Source organism: Phalacrocorax aristotelis, chromosome 8 (genome assembly GCF_949628215.1).
Source record: "Phalacrocorax aristotelis chromosome 8, bGulAri2.1, whole genome shotgun sequence".
NCBI lineage: Eukaryota > Metazoa > Chordata > Aves > Suliformes > Phalacrocoracidae > Phalacrocorax > Phalacrocorax aristotelis.
In genome coordinates this window covers 3,857,911-3,867,395 of record NC_134283.1, presented here as the reverse complement: position 1 = coordinate 3,867,395, position 9,485 = coordinate 3,857,911, and positions in this window count along the sequence as shown.

The window sequence follows — 9,485 nt, the reverse complement described above, 5'->3', positions numbered from 1 at the left end:
AGAGCTCTGGGTTTTAGCCGGGCTTCTCCTATAAATACTTCTTTAGTTACAGTGGCGTTAAGAAACGCATTCTTGTGAGTCTTGCACAAATTTAAGGATGCCTTAAATCTGTCTGTGCGCTGGAAGTCTCAATGCACTGAAACAGGGAGCTTCTAAATTACTCGAGACAATGGTACTTTGACAGAAGGGAAGGCCTTATGCCTCGTTTTACACATAAGAAATCAGTCAAATAGGTAATTTTAGAAAGGTCAGAAAAACAGCTATGTTCTACATCACACTTTGTTCCTACTAAGAATGTGGCTTGTTTTGCTGTGTTCTCAGCAACTTCTGTTCCTTTTTTCTGTGGATTTTTTGTCATCTCCATTTTGTTTTTTTCTTTTTTTCCCTGAAGACTAAAACATTAACATTTAGAAGAAGGGATACAGGCACATAATCAGGCAAAATCTTTGGAGGTGTCAGAGAATGCAAATAATGAGAAAAATTGTTAATAATTACTCTGGAATGATAGAGAAATTGCTGTAAACAATTCCCTGTCCAGGTCAAAAATTAAAAATCCATCCCATCAAGGAAGGAGTCGGTCTGGCTGTTTCTTACTCGAAGAAGCTGGGCTACAACTAGGGGTGCTGCGGGGCAAATGGCAGGTACCTCCCCCGACTCACAGTCTCTGCGGATCACGTTCCTGCAGTGGCGGAGGCAGAGGAGGATGACGTAGCCTTCATCGCTCTCCTTTTGTGCTCTTTCCTTGTTTCTTTTGGTACCAGTGGATGGAGAATTAGAGCACTCCAGAGTTCAGTATGGAAAAGTTCAAGCAGGGTACAGAAAATGATTAATAAAGTTTTGAGATGGCAGGTTTATTTGCCAGGTGATGAACTACCGGTACGGTATTTCAGCTTGAAGGACTGAAAAACTGACTGTCAGGGGTTTTCTCCCTGGATTTCAAATTAGTTTATAGTGAGCTTGTGTCCAGGACACATGGAATAACTTATTTAATTTAAAATAAATCTACCAAGCCCCATGCTTTGACCATATGAAGTGGTCTTTCTCTTGTGGCCCCTTTCTCCGTGGAAAAATCCATCCTGGGAAACACTTCTGCAGCCCCAAAGCATTAATTTTGAGCAAAAAAGCAGTACATGGAGGTAAGTCTTGGCCAGAAGTGAAATGTAGCATATGATCTTCTCTCGTCCGGCATGAAGGGAGGCAGCTGGAGCCTTGTCGAGATGAGCTGCTTTCCAGCATCTGCGTTTTGCACGTCTGGGAGGAACTGAACACCTGTAATTCCTGCTGCTGTCAATGGGCCAGCGCCTGACACGGCAAAATATTTGCACAAAATACTTGCACGTCCCACTGGAGCTGACATGCATGTTGAATTTCAAGATTCAGGCACTTGTAAAGAGGTCATTTAAAGGCTGTCAGCCCCAAACTAAGCATTTCCCATCAATCTGGCCTTGGCTCCTGGTGTCTAGAATGGTAAATATTTTACTAGGCTTATTTATTCTCTTTCCTTTTCTCAAACTTTCATGTATTCATAGTATAGATACAAAGGCCATTTTCAGTGACATTGTATTTCACTGGCAGAAAGAAAGGGAGAAAAAACCTCTTTTTTCTGTTTCGATTTATGTCCCAGCTTTACAGTTGGTGAAGCAAAGTGTAGCCCAGGGAGTTCTGTAATTTATCAAAAAAAAAAAAAAAAGAAAAAAAGCACTATATGGCTGAATTATCTCTGCAAAGCAACCAATTATTTCAAAAGTAGACTTTTCCCTCCGTAAGAACAAGCTCAGCAGCCAAATGACTCAAAGACATTCCAGACAAAATGACTGATAACCACCCACTCCCTTCTCCCATTTACTGGAACCCTGGCTGCCTCCCGTCCCCCTGTGTTTACCATAAAAAGCCACATCAGTCTTTCTCCATCCAAATTCTCTCTTCCCTAAACTGTGGCTTTTTTGTTGTTGCTGCTCTCCTAACGGACTCAGAACTCAGGTGTCTGAAGCAGGGCCTCCAAAAGTACCTGTTTGGGGGGTCGTTTTGGGTCCTCCCCCCCCCCCCCCCCATTTTGAGGTATTTTCCTTTCCTGGTTGAGGCTGTAATTAGTTACAGCGTTGATTCTTGCTTTTATTCAGCACAAAAGGAAAAAAAAACTTACTAAAAACACAGTGCAAGTGAAGTTCATTCTAATCTGGCCATAAAATTTTACGAGGGATGTAAATCAAAGGGAGGAGTGGTTGCTAATGCTTTGGAACAGTTGAGCCCTGTTCAAGCTTTCTCAGTAGAGTTAAATCCCTCCAGGAGCAATTAGCCTAACAAGCTGTTTGGTCCACTTATAAATAACGTCACCGATGGAGACGTCTGGAGGTGTCTGCTCTGTGCACAAGAGGCTTTCCAAATATGCTGAGTGTTGAATGACATTTTTGCTTCATCCACAGCAGGGGGGTGGAGATGCACATCTGACATGTCCCAGCAGCTTCGCTCCCATATTTATCACGTTTTTCCAGGAAAGATATAGAGGGGAAAGTAGGAGTGCCATGCTTTTCTGGCGTGCCCTCCTACACGGCTGGGTAGGTGCGCATGGACAGCATGTCTTAAGTGCTGACCCCAAATGCTTTGGTCAAAGTAACTTAGAAATGGCCCTGTGCACAATAAACCTGGGAATGGTTCATGGCTGAAGTCCCTGTCACATCCCCTGCAACACCTGAGACTGGTGACAGGCTTCTGTTTGCTGTAGGTGTTAGAAATGTGGTTTGCAGAATCATGGAATCATTAAGGTTGGAAAAGACCTCTGGGATCATCAAGTCCAAGCCCCAACCCAACACCCCCAGGCCTCCTAAACTGTGCCCTGAAGTGCCACATCTACACATCTTTTAAAACCCCCCAGGGACGGTGACTCCCCCACCTCTCTGTGCAGCCCGTGCCAGTGCCTGAACACTCTTGCAGTGAGGAAATTTTCCCTAATCTCCAACCTAAACCTCCTCTGACGCAGCTTGAGGCCGTTTCCACTTCAGATGCCATTTGAGCAAGAAGGCATAGACAGGAGTGAGGGTCTGTGCAGCCTATGGCTGTGCCAGCCCTGGGGGGCTGGGCCATGTTGGGGAGAAGTTTTACCTCTAGAAGATGTCTTTTCTGCTATTTTTTGTCTGGAGGGACACAACAAGGTGGATATTTCTTTTGCATGTGACCAAGTGACTTTGGTTTCTGCATTCAGAGCCATCTCTGGGACATCTGGGCCCAAATTACCTCCATGGGTGCATTTTCCCCTCTGCTTAAGAGGTGACCTTAGTTTTACCACTCAACCCATTGTCTTGAAGCACCTTCTTGGTTTTCTGTTTTGTTTTGGGGTTTGGTTTTTTGTTTGTTTTTAAATTATCACCTGTTTGTCTTTTCTTTTTCTGAAATACATTGTGAATTTCTAGCCTTTTTGGCCTTATGATTATGGAGAAACCTTCTGCAGCACGTAGAGAGCTCACCCCATGAAACTGGCATCATAAAATGTGAATTAGATGTTTTCAATTGCAAGGATAAATAACTGCCAGTATCCCTTTAAAGTCTGACTTTTCAAAATAGGGCTGAAAAGGGCTCTTAGCCAAGCTCTGCCAAAGCATGAACTCCACCATTGGTGAAAAAAACACCCACACAAGGAGAAAACAGCACTGAATAATTACAGTAGCCTTAAGGTGGTGCCTTTAACCATAAAAAGTGGAGACTCTCATAAGCCAATAAACCTCAGCCCAGAAGCTGCCCTGGTTTCAACCTTCATACGACTGTCGTTTGAGTTTGTTTACCGAACCCAGCAAATTGCCATATCTGACATGAATGGTCTCGGATGAGAGGATGAAAAAGATTGAAAAGGGTGAAAGGCCTTTCCTCTGTCCTATTTGCACCTTGAAGGGACAGACCTGCGTTGTGCACATTACATCCAGTGCAGAAAAAGTGCTGTTGTGGGCAACTAAATGTGCTGATATCTGGGTGCGAGTGAAAATGGTGATTATCTCTTTCAGCAGGAGTTCCACCACAAAATCTAAGTTAATTGAGGCCAGGTTTGGTCAGGTCCAGTGGCTAGGGGGATAGGTTACAACACATCCAGGCAGGGCTACACAGCTCAACACCAGTAGGATAAAAATTGGCCTGCTCAGAAAGCCCAGTGAGCCGAGGTGCCAGGGCAGGGCCAAGAGCAACGGCATGGTTGAAGGCATGGTGCCAAGCACACATCTCTGGTGACCTTGGCCAACATTGTGTATGTATCTATAAACAGAAGAAGCACCATGGGGACATCTGGGAGCTGACTTACACCCTCGTGCAGGTCAAAAATGCGATTCAGATTTCTTCTCTACTCTTAAGGGCAGGAAAGTAGTAACTATTCAGGCACGGAGACAATGATGGTTTTTACTTCCATCACCCCCTTTCCTTGGAAACTGCAATTTTTTCCTTTTGCAAAATGTCCCAAATTATGCACACTGGATACATTTTGATTAACTTTTTAAACCTTCCTTTTGGATGAAGGATGGGAAATTCCACTGTTCGTTATTTTTGTTATCAATCCTAAATGTCCTTTGAGTAAGGGCTGGCCAATCGCTCGATAAGGGATTAAAAAAATTAATTACAGGCCCCCAACGTTTAAGAATATTTAATAGTCTTTTGCAGAGGTGAGGAGTGGGAAAAACTCTGAGGTTACACAATGTGCTGTGCTGTTGGTTGTCTTTACTAAAGCATCCAGATCTCAATGTTTCATTTCCCAGTCTTGTTTCTGCTGTTATTCTAAGGCACGTAGGCTTCTACCACATGTTTATAAGCTGATAAAACCGTAATGCCAGGAATGTTTTCCTTCCCCTATTAGATTAACAAAATAAGTGACTTTTCAGATACAGTCCTGTTTACCATACTCTGCACACCAGAACAATAGTTGCGAATAAATGTCGTAACTCACGGAGAGGTGAGAAAATAAGAGTCGCTTGGCGTAAATGCCGATGTAAGATGTAGCTGTGCATCTCAGCGCTGATGAGAAATGTTCTGCTGTCCGGACGTGCTTGCCTCACGGGAGCCACGGTATCGCACCACTGCTTTGCTGGGCTGGCAACCCTCAGCTGTGACAGGAGGGATGACGTCATGTTTAGTCCAGATATCTGAGAATAAGTCCCATCAGACATCACTGGGTTCTTCTGCAGCCACTGTTGAGCAATTCAACATGTCAGGCAGCTTTCGGATGATGTGGGGTTTGAATCCCATTACAAAACACTTTTCATAATGAATGAGTATTTTAAATGATCTGTAATGAGCTTTTCCCAAAGCCATAAATAGGCTCCTCCTGATCTGCGGTGCACTTAGTGCAGCCATGTGCTGTGTGGGGCTTTCAGGCCAAGCACCAACACAGAGAAGTTTTGGGGATGGGGAACAGCCTTGAGGCATCAGAGCCAATTACACTGAACTCCCAAAATATAGAAAGCATTTCATCAAGGGAGATCAAAGTGCCTTTCATGGGAAGGAAGAGCTATGGTCTGTCTTTTACCCATGGGAAAACTCTGGGGCAGAAATTGTCTGACCAATACCATAGCAGCATTCTTTAAACATTAACCCCAGAGTTTACCTTACATTCGCCGCAGCTTCCCGTACGCTCCCGCAGCCTCGTCTGAGCTCTGCCCAGACCTACAGCAACCTTTACGCATTTTGGGGTGGGACATGGAGCAGGCAAGATGAAGAAGGGGGGAAAGTCTGCAGAAGAAACAAAATGCAGCCAAACCCATGAACGAAACAAGGAAGCACCCACTGCAGATACCCGATGCATGTTGCATCATGTAAATGCTGTACAGTCACCCCCAGTAGAATCATAGAATCATAGAATCTCTAAAAAGTAAAAGAGTTAAAACTGTGACTGCAAAGAATGACAAATTATTTTCGCAGAAGTTGTGTTCTTGTTATTGGTTGGGAATTGTTGCTTTGGACTGTGAAGAGCCCATTGCCTGTGAAGAATCCTCAGTTTTAATATACGTCATGAATATACCATGATGATAATACCAAGGTTTTTCCTTCAGATCACTGCTAGTCTTTAGGTTTCATAGTGACGACTGGATTTTTAGTGGAGCACCTTGTTCCTGGATAATTTGGTATTCAGGAAATGATGGAAAGGCACTGAAATGAGTGATGATTAGCTTAGTTATCCCTCACCTTAATAAACTGTGGTTAAAATGTTCCTTAAACATTATTTCCATGCTTTTACGTTTGTCTTGGAGAGAAAAGGACATAGTGGCAAAGCATGCAAACGAAGTCCGTCTCTATGCGCAAACGAACGGGCATGGAGTGATGCTCACAAGAAGACTTGGGATCTGCATTCACACTTATGATCTCCAAAACACGGGTAGCTTCCCGCAGACAAGCCAGTCCTGATATAACCAGAATACTGAATGTTTCTGCTGTGGTTCTGGAGTTTGGTTTCAGCTCTTGGATCCTGACCTTGGCCATTCAAAGGCTCATGTAACGTTTGGGAAGTGCTGGAGCACAGAGGAGCTCTGCTGATGTTCGAGGCCCTTCTGTAACTGCTATAAGCTGGATGATGAAGACCCATTTCTAACCATCTCTTTCTCCCTCGGGCTTTCTCAGCTTCATTGATGAGCTGTGATTCTGCACCTTCTTTTACATGGATTTGACTGAGTCTGCCTCAAGGAAAAAGAATATCAAATCATTACATGGAGATTATTTTCTGCATTTATTTTATTTAAATCCTTCCTCACTCACAGCAGACATCTGATTTAAATGCTATTTGTGAGCATTATTTATCATTATTTCATAGAAAATTATATAGTTTATGGCACTTTATTAGTTCATGCTGACTGAGGAGCAAGGACCACGGGCAATTTTGTGCAAGTACATGGAAGAACTTGTGCTGGGAGCAGAAAAGCGCCCAGATGTGTCCGTTGCCTTCCACGTTAGCTGGAGCTGTGTTGACACAGCACAGTCACTCCCAGTGGGAAGCTCCTCTGCATCTATCAGTGATGCAGTCCCACAGAGAAGCATCGCCCCGGCCGCCTCCGCTCGCTTCATGGTGCTGCTTTCTCCTTTCATGCATTCGGGATGGCTTTGCTGTCTCTCACCCTTGAGTCTGCTGGGACCGGCACTTCCAATTTGTCTTCTCGAATGACTCTGGAGGGTTTTTCCGGGAGGACCTTGTCTCTTGAATTTGTTTCCCCCGTCTGATTCACAGGGCCTGAGCTTGTTTGATCTCCCAGGGCCGGCGTTTCCAGCAGCTCTCTGGGGCTCCATGAAAGGGGAGTAAAGAAGAAGAGTTCACATATGCTATGCAGAAATCTCCATATTTTAAAGGGTATCCTGTATCCCCGCTGGAACATTTTTAATGGTCCACAAATCAGGAAAAAAAAAAAAGTCTGAAAGCCACAGTTAAGGCATTCATTGTTCAAAGCCCAGATCTTCTGGGGGCTGCCGTCTTCGTGAAGGCTCCACAGGGCCATGATCTGAGGAAGTCTGTGCTGAGATCCGACCCCGAGACCCCGCTCGCCCAGGGCTGGGTGGGGGTGCCGAGAGTACGCTCTCAGGCACACAGTGTTTATCTTTCAGGGAAATGTTTCCATTTTTGGTGAAGGAAGCAAGCAAAAAGATTTCCAAGGAAGAATAGGCAAAGGTATTAGCTATGGAGATTTATGCTCGCCTTATGACAGCCAACAGGGATTTGGTGAAATGTGTGTTAGAAGAGGTAAAGACTTATTTTATTCCTCTTTAAAGCTCCTAGAGCAGGATTCTGCTCTCCTCGTGACATCCTCTGGTGAGACTTAACAGCTACCAAGGCTGGCCAAGCCAAAAATAGTTGCTGGGGTTTTCAAAAGTGCTTGGTAAAACCAGTGTTAATTCAGCTTCTGTCTTCCCTCGTGTTCTCTGTTCGTACCCTCTGCAAATCCCAGCCATTGTGACTAACACAGAAAAAGGAAGAGCCCCAAAAATGAAGTCTGCTGTCTTTAAGGGAGTTGTTTAATATGTGTCTTCTGCTTTAGTCTGTGGTCACAGGGTGGTAAGAGAACTCACCAGGTGCTGACAATGCTCCAGCTCTTCAGCAAGAAGATATATTTTGTGGGAATGATACATATAGACTGGGCTTTGTTCTGACCTGTGCTCAGAAGGGCAGTTATAGACTGAAGAAACAATATCCCGCAGGAAGTAGATGATGGGACTGGCCAACAATTGGCAACTTATTGTTTAGACCAACAGAAAGAAACAATATTTTCTTGTGAAATCATGAGAATAGATTCTTCAAATGTGTCCACTATCATCTAGAAATACTTTCAGAATATGTTTGTTCTACAGAGTCTTCTTGGAATGGGATTTACATATAAAAGTGCTTGTGCTGTAAACGTTTGGTAATTCTTCTGCTTCCTAGTCCGTAACTGACTAAAGAAATAGTTGGTAATCATACACCCAAAATGTAATTTCGTTTAATTTCTGAATATTCCAAATAAAAATGTACTTCCTATAACTGTTCTGCAAGAACAGGGCAAGTATTTGTAAGGAGGACAAAAATCAATATTAATGTTTCAATAGTAAAGTGGTGCAAACACTTAAGAATGTTGGAAATCTAAAAACGTCAACAGCTTGTAGGGAATTCCCATTATTCCAGCAGAGAAATTGCTAAAGTAGCTGCTCATTTGCTAAGATAGCATCTTTTGCAAATATCCTCCAGCATATTAGAGGTCTTCAGTTAAAGTTATTAGGCAGGACTGGGCACTCTTCCCATACTCCCCCCAGCTTGCAGTGCTGGCACTGCCACCGTTGACTGACCGCTTGTTTGGTACTAGATAAGGTGTTTTCACAAGGAATAATACCTTTTCCCCTGTTTATCTATGGGATAAGCAAGCGAGACCCGCTCTTTTCCTTAGCTGCTCTCATAAGCCGCAGGCTAATGCACGTTTTTTTTCTGCCCAGGGAAAGCATGGATGCAACCCCTTCCTGCCACAAATTATTTCTTTCTCTCCTTTGGGGACATTTGCCCGCTCCTCCTGCAGATGCCCCGTCCATCCTCCTCCTCCTGCTGGCTGAGGAAGGCCAAAACGTGGCAGATCCAGAGGGGCACATGTGGGGGTCCCCATGAGCTGGTGAGGGGACATGAGCACCCAACCATCCGTCTCATTTCAAAGCAGAAGAGGAATACACGGAAATATCCTGTGATTATACAGGGCTCTAGAGACCTCTCGTGGACAAACACATTTGTTTCCTTCATGTTACGTGTTTGCGTTAGAGATAGGCTGCGTTTATTTCCCCAGCCTTAACCCAGTTTGGTATTTTTAGCAGACCGTGGTGATGCAAAGGCTGATCCCAGCCCTATGGGGATGGTCAAGCAGACAATATTCTGAATATTTTTGATCGACTTTCTCACTTTGCCTTGCTCTGTGATTTATTTTTATCTTATGATCTTTGTATTCTGAGGCGGTAGGCGGCGGTGAAAATCGTTCAAATTCACATACCTGCCTTATTGCTCTTGACCAAAATGGGTTTAT